The following is a 12,534-nucleotide window of genomic DNA, read 5'->3' as shown; positions in this document are numbered from 1 at the left end:
TGTTTGTAGATCTCTTACTCTATCTTATTTTCCTAGCACAAATCTTTCTTCAACTAACCATGTATAGGAAATGTATTTATTAGACAAGTGGTTCTCCAGCTGTTTTCCACTGAATATTGATATTTTTGTAAGGTTTTAATAGGTGTTCCATTTTAAGCAGGTTTCCTGAACAGATTATTATGGAACTGTTGGATTAAATCCAGTTAAATAGGCTTCTTTATTGAAGTGCACTGTGGCTCTTCGAAAAGGGATTGCAGTGAGTAAGTTTATTAGACCATAGACTCTCCTCTCTTTCAGAAAACCCATTATCGTTTTCTTTGGAGTATAAGTTTGAAAATCTGTGACGCTTATATAAGCATTGCTATATACATATTTTTATGGGTTTTGGTAACTTTTATTCTGATACAATTCCAAACTTAGAGACAAATTGCAAAAACAGTGTATATAACTCCCATCTACCACTTATCTGATTCACCAGTTGTTTACATTTTACCCTACCTGATCTGTCATTGTCTCTTCACTAATTTTTTTTCTTAGTCATTTGAGAGAAGGTTGGAGACTTTACACCCTTCTAAATATATTTGGTGTATTTCCTAAGAACAAATACAGTCTCTTACATGGCTATGGCACACTTATTAAAGTGAGGAAAGTTCACATTTAACACAAAGAATACTGTGATCTAATCCACCACCAATATTTAAATTTCAACAGTTGTCCCAATAATGTCCTTTAGAGGTTTTTTGTTTGTTTGTTTCATTTTCTTCTCATCTGGGATTCAGGATCATGCATAATTTTTTAATTGTCATGTCTCTTTTGTTTCCTTTCACCTGGAATGGTCTCTCATTTTTTGAGGAGTACCTGCCAGCACTTTATAAAATGCCCATCTATAATTGGGTTTGCTTGATGTTTCCTCATGAGTAAATTCAGGTTACATACTTCCATGGCAGGAATGCCACCAAAGTGATGCTGTGCCCTTCTCAGTACATCAGATCAGGAAGTACCTTATGTTGACTGTACTATACCAGTGTTGATGGGGTTAACACTGAATACTTGTTTTAGGTGGTGTCCGCCAACTTTCTCCAGTGTTAAAATGTTGCCCTTTTCCCTTTGTAAATAATAAGTAATTTGTGGGAAGATGCTTTGACACTAAGTAAATATTTTCTCTCATGAAATCTCCATTTTAGCTTTATAATTTTTGTATTTATTAGTTGGCCTTCTGCCACAGTTTCCTTTCTTATTCATTCATTTATTTTTGTATTCGTATCACCATGGGCTTTTGGATTTGTATTTTATTCAGTGGGTCATAATTCATTACTATCATTATTTTGATGCCCAGATTGCCTGAGATTTGGCCAGTAGGAGTCCCTTCGAATGGGATTCTGGGTCAGTTTAATGTCTCCATCATTATTTGAGGACTGACTCAGTTTCTGCTGCAAACAGATACTCCAGGCTCATCATGTTCTAGTCCTAATCAATCTTTTGTCCAAGGAACCCTGGTTCCCTTAAGAGGACAAAGGTATTTAGAAATCAAGATATGGGCACTGTGTATACTCATTGATAGAGGTATATCGTTGATTATAAACCATATCAGCAGACAGAATTTAGGAAATGTATACGTGTGTTTAATATAATACATGTATAATATAACTTATAAAATGCATGTATATACAAATATAAACACATATATGTATTTTCTCTCTCTAATAAGAACCACATGTTTCTATTGATACCTCTAATCCAATCCAACATTTGAGATACATTCCAATCTTTTTTCTTTCCATACTTATTACTGTCCTCTCTAGCAGTGAGACACCTAGCTTCCATCATCCTCAATATATTTACTCATTTCCTGAGTCTAGAATACACATTAAGTAGTTTCAAAATTGCTTACTCATATCACCATGATAAGCAGACCAACTAACTAGAGTTTAATAGTTGTTTATAGTTATTAATGTTATAGTTTATAATGTAACATTTACATACAGTGAAATTTGTAGATCCTCAGTGTACAGTTTGATAAACTTTAACAAAATACATATACCCATGTGACCCATAGCCCTCTTAAGATAATTTCCTGCATCCTATAAATTTCTGTTCTCTTGACCCCTTTCTAATCAATAATGATCCACCAGAAGCAACTAGATTTTAAGTTTTTAACTGTAGATCTGTTTTGCCTGTTCTAGAACTTCTTATAAGTACACACAGTATGTACTCTTTTTTTGTTTCTAGCTTCTTTTGTTCAGCATAGTGTCTGCAAGATTCATTCATGTTGTGTATATGAGTAATCTGTTCTTTTTTATTGCTGAGTAGTATTCCATCACATGACTGTATCGTAATTTTGTTTTCCATTCTCCTATTGGTAGACATTTTGGTTATTTTTAGTTTTTGGTTATTGTGAATAAAGTTGTCGTGAACCTTCCTATACAGGTCTTTTTGTGGATATATGTTTTATTTCTTGAGTTAATAAGTAGGAGTAGAATTGCTGAGTCATGGGGTAGGGTATATTTAACTGTATGAAAAGCTTCTGCATCTTTATCACAAGTGGTTGCACCGTTTTACACTCTCACCAGCAATGTCTGTGAGTTCCAGTTGCGTGTCCTTGGTAACATTTGTGTTGCCAGTCTTTTTAATTTAAGCATTCTGTTGGGTGTGTATAGGTATTCTTTGTGGATTTATTTGCATTTTCTAATTCATGTACATTTAATTGACTTCATTTAATTCATTTTTCCTCAGAATGCATAATTTTTGGAAAATCCCATTAAATGCAGTTAGTATGATTCTATTTTCAGTGGAATAACTTTAAAGGGAAGCTTTACTTATGTGGAATCAACACTAACATTAAGGTGAAGACATGGGAATCTAACTGATATGGCCAGTATAAACTATGCCAGCAAGAAATCTTACCTTAGGTGAGAGTGGTGTATCTCTCATGTGAAAGATTAACTTTAAAATTCAATATTAAAAAAAACTTGAAGTTCTATTTAGTGTTTACTTTTTATTGAGTTCCAGCCATGGAAATATCCTTATGTTCAGCTCTGTGAAGCAAAACAACAACAACAAAAACAAAAGAAACATTATTCCTGGATAACTTTATATATTATACAATAATATATTTCTTTATATATTATACAACTTTAGTATCAGCGCAGAAAATGCTGGACTTTCAGCACATGGTATGGTGAAGATAATATCTATGGGTTAAATACTTTTTTCTTCGAAAACCTCAATCCCTAATAAAATGTCTGGTTTATTTTGATCCTAAGCTTTCTAAAAGCTTAGAATCTAGTCTGTGCTCACATCATTTTATCCCACAACATTTTAAACAAAGGAAAGAAAACAGAGTCTTATTTGTGACTTAATGAAACATTTCAGGAAAGGTACAGCTGATGGATCTTTGTCCTGTTTATTGATGTTCAGGGTGATTTCTTGGGGAGGGTGGTAGATTGATGAGCAGAAAAGCAGAAGTGGAGGATCAGGGAGAAAGCAAAAGGGGGAGAAACAAAATCAGGAATCCACATTTGTTTAAAGTGTTAAAGTTCAAACTTGAGTTAGCTAAGGGTACCCTTCAGTCTAATCTGGAAGAGATTAAAGACACTGGCAGCATTTTAATTAAAAAAGTAACATGATGCTTTTACCTTCTTCCTTGATTAAAACCTTTTACTATAAGTTAGGAGGTCCAACTTTTCCAAATTTAGTTTCCTGCTGCTTGAGTTTACTCTTTTCTTGGTGCTTCTTCTTTTTTCTGGCGGACAAAATGCTAGTTTAGCAAAGTAGGATATTTCTAGTTGTTTTCTTTTTCCCTTTTAGTTTTACTCTTTTTTGTTTTTTTCTTTTTTTTTTTTCTTTTTGTCTAACTTCATCTAGCCCCATTTGTATCTTTGCTAATTTTCCTTTGATTCCTGTCCTTGTTTCAAGACTCTTAATTTCCTTGTTGTCCTTATATCTCCCTTTCTTTTCTCTCTGGCTATCTTATGGTCTCTTGCTGTTTTCTCAACTTTCTTCTTTGCTCCCTGTGGCTTCCCTTCTGTTAATCTTGAAGTCTTTACTTACATGTGTCGATCTATCCATCTAGACCAGAGCCTGAAAACCTTTTGGTGAACAATTTGTATGAAGAAAGAGGGAACTCCTAGTAGTGTATAGGAGGGTTAACTATAGAGTAGAATTAGGAGAGAAAAGTCTTAAAACTTGCTGATTTGCAAAATAACACAAAATGGAGGTATTCTGTGGTCTCACACCTTTGGAAGTCAGTCAGGGTAGTTTTGTTGAAACCACCCTGAACTGGTAAAAAACCTACCCTGAGATTCCCATCCCTAAATGAGTGCTTTCTTGGTAACTTGAGATCTGTTCTTTGGTGACTCTCATACCCAAGGGTGAGCTGCTAAGGTGAAAACTGACTCACTCCAAACAGAAAGTTTTGAAATCCTGGTATAGTCATGCCAAGTGAGCCTAGACTAGTCCTGGCCTTAGGAGATGAAGGTCAAATATGGACCAAGATGATCAATTTTATATTATTTTATTTTGCCTGTGCCACGCAGCATGTGGGATCTTAACTTCCCTGATCAGGGATTGAACCCGTGCCCCCTGCATTGGAAGGGCAAGTCTTCCCTGGACCGCCAGGGAAGTCCCAATATGATCAATTTTAGACTCAGATTTGAAAGTCAGCTCAGGGATCAAGTATGCCCCAGGTCAGTTCATGAGTAGGTACCAGTGACCTGGACTGAACTCACGGACAGCAGATCCAGCATCGGCCCAGAGATCTAAGGGGTCACACACACAGTTAATGGAGTTCATCACTGAGGGGAATTCTGGAAGCTGGGCACTGTTCTGGAGAAGCATCCTGACCTAGGAAGCAGCAGAACAGTCCCTAAGGATAACGAGGTACAGGGTGGCCCTCTTCTTTGTCTCTCAGGGCAGCTGTCCTCTAGTCTGCAATCCAATATGTGTAAGTAAATTATATATCATCCCTGCTTGAAGGAATAAGGGGAAAGGGGAAAAAAAAATTAAATCCCGCTCTTCAGTTGTAGCAGGAGATGCAAACCACCTGTCTTGCCCCAGCCATGCTGTCTTTTTCCTGGAGGCTGAGAAGGGAGGGAAATCAACACTCTAATGCTGTTGGGACTCTCTGATGCAGAAGACGGATTATCAAAATATATATTTAAAGAAGGAAAAGCACAGAGAACCTCTCATTTTACTAATCCACAAACCCTATCATTTCTTGCTATTTCCCTCAGGGAGTAGGGAGGGCTGGAAGCCAGAGGGGTCTCATCACACTTCTCAACAAAGATTTAATAGCAGGGTGCTAAGGGGAAGGCTGAGATTACGGAGACTTTATTATGCTTACAAAACTGAGTAAGAACTAGCATTGTAAATCATCAAAACTAAGCTTCACTTAACAGGATAAATGTGTAAAGTGCATTTGGTAATACTGTATGCTTGTTGTTCTGAGTCATTTTTCTCTTCTCTCCTGCTAATTTGCAAACTTGAGTTGTCTGTTAAGTGTTCTTTCACATCATTAATGTGAATTGCCTGGGTATAAATGCAGAAAAACTAAACAGCATTGTATTAGTTCTTAACCCTCTGGCCCACTATACTGTTGGTAAGATGAGTAGGTTGAGGTGTGTGTGACAGCAAAGCTGTTGTAGTTTGGGGGAAAATGTTTGTAGAACAGATTTATAAAACCCTAACCATATTTGTGGCTCCTTTACAAATATTGATACTGTACGGGTTCACATTTTTGAAGAAAAAGAACTGAACCAATGACTAGATACTGCATCAGTATAAAATAGTACGTTCATTTAATTTGATTTAAAAAGTTAAGAGACTCCCTGGAAGCTTCACACAGATTTTGTGAACTGAACACTTTTAGACATCTGGATTTTTTTTTTTGACTAAAGAATTTAAAGAAAAAATGAAAGTGATTGAACATGTGTTATATGGTTGTGGGAAATTAAAGACTGGTTGGTTCCACTTGACAATCAAGTACCCTAACAGCGAGTTCTGTTGGCAGTGGGAATAAGGAAAATGAGTGTTTTATGGAATGAAGCATCGTTTTCACAGAAGCATATTGAAACTGTTTTCAGAAAATTTCTTTCCGTGTTCCTTTTCAAATCTTTAGTTGAAATAAATAACATGAAATAAATGTGATATTTTAACACTTTAGTTTATATTAATTAGGTTCAAGTCATTATGCCTTTGATTTGCATATTTCTACATTAATTTCTATATTAATTCATTATTCATGCTTTGTTATTAATCATTTATATATAAATTAATTATCTATTTCTATATTAATTAGGCTTAAGGCACTGTATATTTTATTCTCCTATGTCCCTCTGTTTTGATCAATTTCCTGTTTCCTACCCAAAATATTTTCCTAGTGTTTTTAGCCTACTTCATTCTTCAAATCCCCCTAAGCCCCCAAAAGGCAATCTCGTGGCCTCCACTGATTCCATTCCCCAACCCCTTCTCCACATGCTTCTTATTTTTCAGACCAGTGGTTTCCAAACTTTTTTTATTAAAAAAATGTAGGCTGCATCTTCATAATACATACTTATCAATATATTACATAGATGCACATATGATACAACACTCAAAAAACAGAAATTGAAAAATGAGGTGAAGTTGAAATAAATAGGTTTAAAAAATAAATTTATGTTGTTTTGAAGTTCTGGTCTAGATTCATTTATTTTGACAATTTATTTTAATGGCTGTGCGAGCTAAGAGAGCTATCTCAGAAAACCACGAAGAGAGAACGTATGTTATTACACTTCTTGCTGAGGTTCATAGCTATCGATGTTGGCTATAGCCACCATATTTCAAATAACTTTCCTGAAATCTCAATTTTGTTTTGCCAACTTCTGGTCACATCTGATTAAATTGTTTCTTTCTTCCGTCTTTCATCCTGTGGCTGACAAAGAGCTTTTACTAGGAGTAGAAGGGCTAGACTTGCCATTTTCTTGTTGATTATTTGTGCACAGCTATCAATATCCTGCAGTTTCCTTGCAGAAAACTTTAAAAATCACTTATCAAAACTTGAGGATTGTGTGTGAATTAGATTACTTAACATTAAACAAGATGATCCACAGGTCTGTTTCACTGGGCACTATTTTGAGATGTGGGAAGGGAGTGGAGAAGCAAGGGCACCCAGGATGACTATTTATCTTCTCACTCTCAGGATGTTGGGTGGCTATTTATGGCTGATGTCCCTTCTGATTGGGTGCTAAATATTCAGACGATCTTTTCTACCCTGGGATATGTACCCTATATTTCAGAGACCACTGTTATTGACTACCATTTACTTCATCATGTGAAAAACAACTCACCAAGTCTCTGCTCCTCTTGGTTTTAGAGAAGGTGGTGTGGCTTGAGTGTGTCATTTTCTTGGTCTGGCAGGACCATGACTAAGTTCTTCTATGAATTTACCAGAGAGAAAGCAATTGTCCATAATTGGTTCCAACCTCTGAGCTGTTGGTTGAGTGAGCTCCTTTTTCTAGTTTTGGAGGAAGGGTCAGTTAAACTATTACCTGCTGTAGAAGCTTTGTTGTTTCCACATTGATTTTGCTACAGCAGAACTTTGATATTAGTATTTAGTCTACTGTCTTTTTCTTGATATATTTGTTTGTGAAATTCTCTACCAAAACATGGATATAAAATAATCATTTTCAGGTCCATTATTGTCTCGAAGCTTTTGAATGATTTTGGGCATTGTAATCGGGATTTATAAAAGGCCTTTACTGATGAGGTACATTTTCCCACTATGAATGGTGTGTTATTACATGTATTAATTTATTAAAATTAAATAGCTAGAATATTGAAGGGGTAGTTTTAAGAACTACTTCTCTGTATTTTTGATGTGCATTTTAAAATTAGGTGTTTTTACGCTCATTCTTGATAGATTATCTGGGCAGAAGATTATAGGTTGACAGTTATTTTTGTTCCATGTTATGAAGATATTACACCATAATCGTGATTGCTGTTGTTTTTGTTGAGCTATCTATAGTCATTCTAATTATAGTTCTTTTGTGTGCAATTTGTCTTTTCTGTTTAGTTGGATTTTACATATTCTCTTTGATTTCATGTTCTGAAGTTTCACTAAAATATGTCTAACTGTGGAAAAAAAATAAAAATAAAAAAATAAAATGAGGTGTTTTTACTGTCAGCCTGTTTTAATAACTTGTGAATCACAAGAAAGCTACTGATTATGAATGGAAAGTTTCTAAAGGATGAAATCTCTTAGAAATAGAAAATACATGGGTAAATTCACTTTATTTTTTACAAGTAAGAGCTAAGCGGAGAATATCCTGTATTAGCTATAACTATTTGCAAATTACCTGCTCCTTGATTAGTTTGAGGTTTTTGAAATTAGCATTTTGAAATGAATAGAACTCAAGAAGCAAATTAACATTATTTGTCTGTGTATTAAAAATGTTACCTTTGGATGTCTTGTGGAACCATAACTGTTTTAGAGAAGTGGTCTGGCCTTAGTTGTATAATTGATAATGAACATATTATCATCTAATTCTGTGGTTTCAGGATTTATTTGCCAAAAATTGTAAATAAAATATCAAGAACACAAACCATGGGAGAATATCTTCAAGAATTTCCACCATGTCCTTGATGGTCATTGATGATAATTAAAGCTGTCAGTTTGTCCCTGTGGAGAAGTGTAAAGATTATAAATGAAGGGCTGTATTTGGGATGTGGAAACAGTGGGGCCTCTTTTGTGGGGAAGATGAATTAAAAGAAACCAACTATTTCCTCGGCCCTGTGCAGCCATTCAGTCTGTCTTATAAACAGGGTGATGTTTAGGTATTTGGATACAGTTGTGTGCACACGAGAGCTCTGCCACATGTAGCCTATTCTCAAATGTGAAATTCAACATGATAAAACTTAGGAGGTTGAATTTTTACAGTTTTGTATGACTGCACTTTCTTTTTTTACATTACTCTGCTTAAGATGCTTGTGACCAATATCTACTTCCTTTATGAGGTAGTGAGTTGATAAGAAAAGTGGACTATTTCCCCATCCTTTCTCTTTGTGTGAAGTCTCTGGCTGGGGATCTTGTCTTTGGGGAATGGCAGCAATGTCACAGAGATCTATGACCTCCTAATAGGCCTTGGGAGGGGAAGGCAGGACTCATTCTACACTGTGCCTCAGGGCTTAGTTCCTTTAAACTTCAAGGAATTGGATGGAACTCTTCACTCCTCCTTTCTTTCAGCTTTACCTTCAGGGGAAATTGATCGATTAGAGGTGATTATTCCACAAACTCTGAACCCTTTTCCCCTCTTTGTTCCAACTGGAGCGCCTCAAAGTTTAAAGGGATTGTGTCTCCTGGGTGAATTGTAGAATGAATTTAAATAGATTATTGGGTAGAACTCTTTGAACACACATTAAAAGTGCTGAAAAAATATATTTGGAACTGAAAGAAATATGGGAAGCAAAAGGAGAAAGTAACATTTGTTTCAAGATAATTATAATGTAATTATATGGGATATTTTTGAGCACATGGTTAGCTGTTAGAATGTAGAATCATAGTAGTGCTTCAAACCAAGAAAACAATAGAGTCAGTGCAACAAACCGACAGTTGTACAAAATCTGGATGGCGACTAAGACCCTAATAGGCCCAAAGGCAACCGTAAATGACTGGGTTTATATATGTCCTCTGTTAAGCACAGCAAAAGTCTACTAATTGATGGCTTTAAGTTTTTTCTAACTTCTTTGTTTAACAACAACAAAAAATGATCTATACCTAATTCTCTTTTTGCATGTGTGGTATATTTGCCTGATCGGCACTATGGACCTTATTTGAGTTATATCTAATACCACATCAATTTAATTTTTCCCCCTTTAAAAAAATCTAACTCCTGGACTCTACCTACCCACAGAGCAGTATTAGCTCCCCCTGGTGACTAAATAAAAATGTAGACAAGGATGATTGTGGTGATGAGCTTCATTAACTTTAACTTTTAAATGCATAATTCGTATTAGGATGTATACAGTTGGCAAGTACACTGAACTGTTTTCCAAGAAAAAATTCAAATTAGTCTTGAGAAATGTCCATTTTCATGTCAGTTTATTTATTACATGGTGAAGCCTGGTCTATCTTATGTGGCTTTCCTGGAGTTCTGCCCATTTTAGTGACACCGAAGCTCGTGGTTTCTGATGTGGGAGATATTAGGACAGAAGGCAGATATTCAGATCTTCTGTAAACTAGGAGCTGATTAGAGACACAAAAAATGAAACTAAGAGTGCTACCAATTTACCTATCTCTATCATTCTTGCAAAATAGACTTTCCATAGAAAAGGTTATCATTGTTAAAATGATTTGAAATCTCTCCATATCTTGGCTGTTGTGAATAACGCTGCAATGAACATGGGAGGGCAGGTATCTCTTGAAGATCCCAATTTCAGATCCTTTAGTTGTAAACCCACTTATAAGATCAATAAGTTCTGGGGATCTAATGCACTGCATTGTATAATAGTTAGAGAAAATTATACTGTACTGTATACTTGACAGTAGCTAAGAGAATAGATCTTTAATCCTCTCATCACAAAAAAGAAATGGTAATTATGTGAGGTGATAGAGGTGCTAGCTAACCCTACTGTGGTAATCATTTTGCAGAACATAAGTGTATCAAGTCATCACCTTGTATTAAACTTATACAGTGTTACATGTCAATTCTATCTCAGTAAAGCTTGAAAAAATAGAATAAATATTTTTGGGAAAGACACTGTTGTACATTCAAACACCAAGATGTGTTTTTTTGTTGTCACCTCAAGGAAGCATTTTTCCAATTTAATTTACAAATTGTTTAAAAGTGTATATTTTTATTACTTGGATTGCTTTCCAACTTAACTCTTATAGTTTAGTTTCTAAAACTTTTCCCCTTCATAATTATCAGTTTGATGGACATTCGAGAATGCCTTTATGATCTTTCTGAAAAGAAATTTGTCAAGTCTGTCATATACTTACCAGTCAACCCTCCGTGTCCCCGGGTTCCACATCTGCGGATTCAGCTGACCCGCAGATCAAAAATATTTGGGAAAAAAAATTCCAGAAAGTTACAAAAAGCAAAACTTGGATTTGCCTTGTACTCCGGCAACTATTTACATAGTATTTAGACTATTTACATAGCATTTACATGCTATTACATATTATAAATTATTTAGAGATGATTTAAAGTATATGACAGGATAAGCATAGGTTATATGCAAATACTAGGGACTCAAGCATCCATGGATTTTGGTATCTACTCGGGGTGTTCTGGAACCAGTCCCCCAAGGATACCCAGGGATGACTGTATTTCTTATATGTAGTCTTATTTTCTATGAAAAAGGTGTTTGCTTTTCACCACTGTTTTATGCTGGTTATCAAAAAGCAATGTCTGTGTGTGATCTGGTTTAATGTTTTATATTAAATATTATATATTATTATGCATTCAAAAGGAAAGATTTAAAATATTATCTGAGAGCTAATATTTGAATTGTTCTTTTGCTCCTCCTTTTGTTCTTCTGAATATTTTATATTTCTGTAATTTAGCACTTCCCCTTCCCCCATCATGTATGGTTTTTGTTTTTGTTTTTTACTTTTCTTCCTTTCCTAGGGCTTTATTTATTTATTTATTTATTTTTGTGGTACGCGGGCCTCTCACTGTTGTGGCCTCTCCCGTTGCGGAGCACAGGCTCCGGACGCTCAGGCTCAGCAGCCATGGCTCACGGGCGCAGCCGCTCCGCGGCATGTGGGATCTTCCCGGACTGGGGCACGAACCCGTGTCCCCTGCATCGACAGTTGGACTCTCAACCACTGCGCCACCAGGGAAGCCCTAGGGCTTTATTTTTAGGGTAGGAGCCACACCTCTCTGTATTACTAGAAAGGGTATAATCTAAACTCAGTCACTTCTTAGCATCACCTTCTTCGGCCTGTGGAAATCTAAGTGAAGCTTCTTTTGGAGTCACTGATGTCATTCTGTCATTTGGGCTGAAGTGATGGTCTGGTTATCAAGCAGCACAGCTGAACACAGCCCCTCTTCCTCACCTCAGTTCTTTTCTCTCTCCTTCCATTACTTCTGTTACTTCCTTCCTCAAGTAGATGGCCTGCCCTTTGCAGTTTATTTGTCCCAGTGCCTTGCAAAAAAGCAAAGGACCACACTTTGCCTGAACTTGTGCTAGTGGTCGCTCATAGGGGGAGATAAATTTGGTTGCTCATGATGAAATAGTGATAACTTTCTTCTTATCAACACCAGTTTAAAACTGACACATGTTTATTAATACAGATGTTGTTACATTGATTAGATACTGCAGTTGGGCTCAATATAATGAAAAGTGTGTGGCTCCATTACTTTCTACACTAAGAAGACCATGCAGAGATAGTGAAATGAATAGCACCTCTGTGTAGTTTGTTTTCCTAAATACTACTACGCATTTATCAGCAGTTCAATTCAATAAACATTTATCAAGTTTCTAGTCTTTGTCAGATAAGTACTGGGCCCAGGATCTTCTGGGAGAAAAATGGTTTAGGGTGGGTCTCTGAGCCTA

General features: G+C 36.0%; 1 protein-coding gene across 6 annotated transcripts in view; it reads left to right on the top strand.

The window, feature by feature from the left end:
- Positions 1 to 12,534, top strand: part of ZNF521 (zinc finger protein 521) — a 292,592-nt gene that overhangs the window by 32,429 nt on the left and 247,629 nt on the right. The gene's annotated exons all lie outside the window — the stretch shown is intronic.

Source organism: Mesoplodon mirus, assembly GCF_964341445.2.
Source record: "Mesoplodon mirus genome assembly, chromosome: 13".
In the NCBI taxonomy this organism is placed as follows: domain Eukaryota; kingdom Metazoa; phylum Chordata; class Mammalia; order Artiodactyla; family Ziphiidae; genus Mesoplodon; species Mesoplodon mirus.
This window is presented reverse-complemented; position numbering and strand designations above follow the sequence as displayed.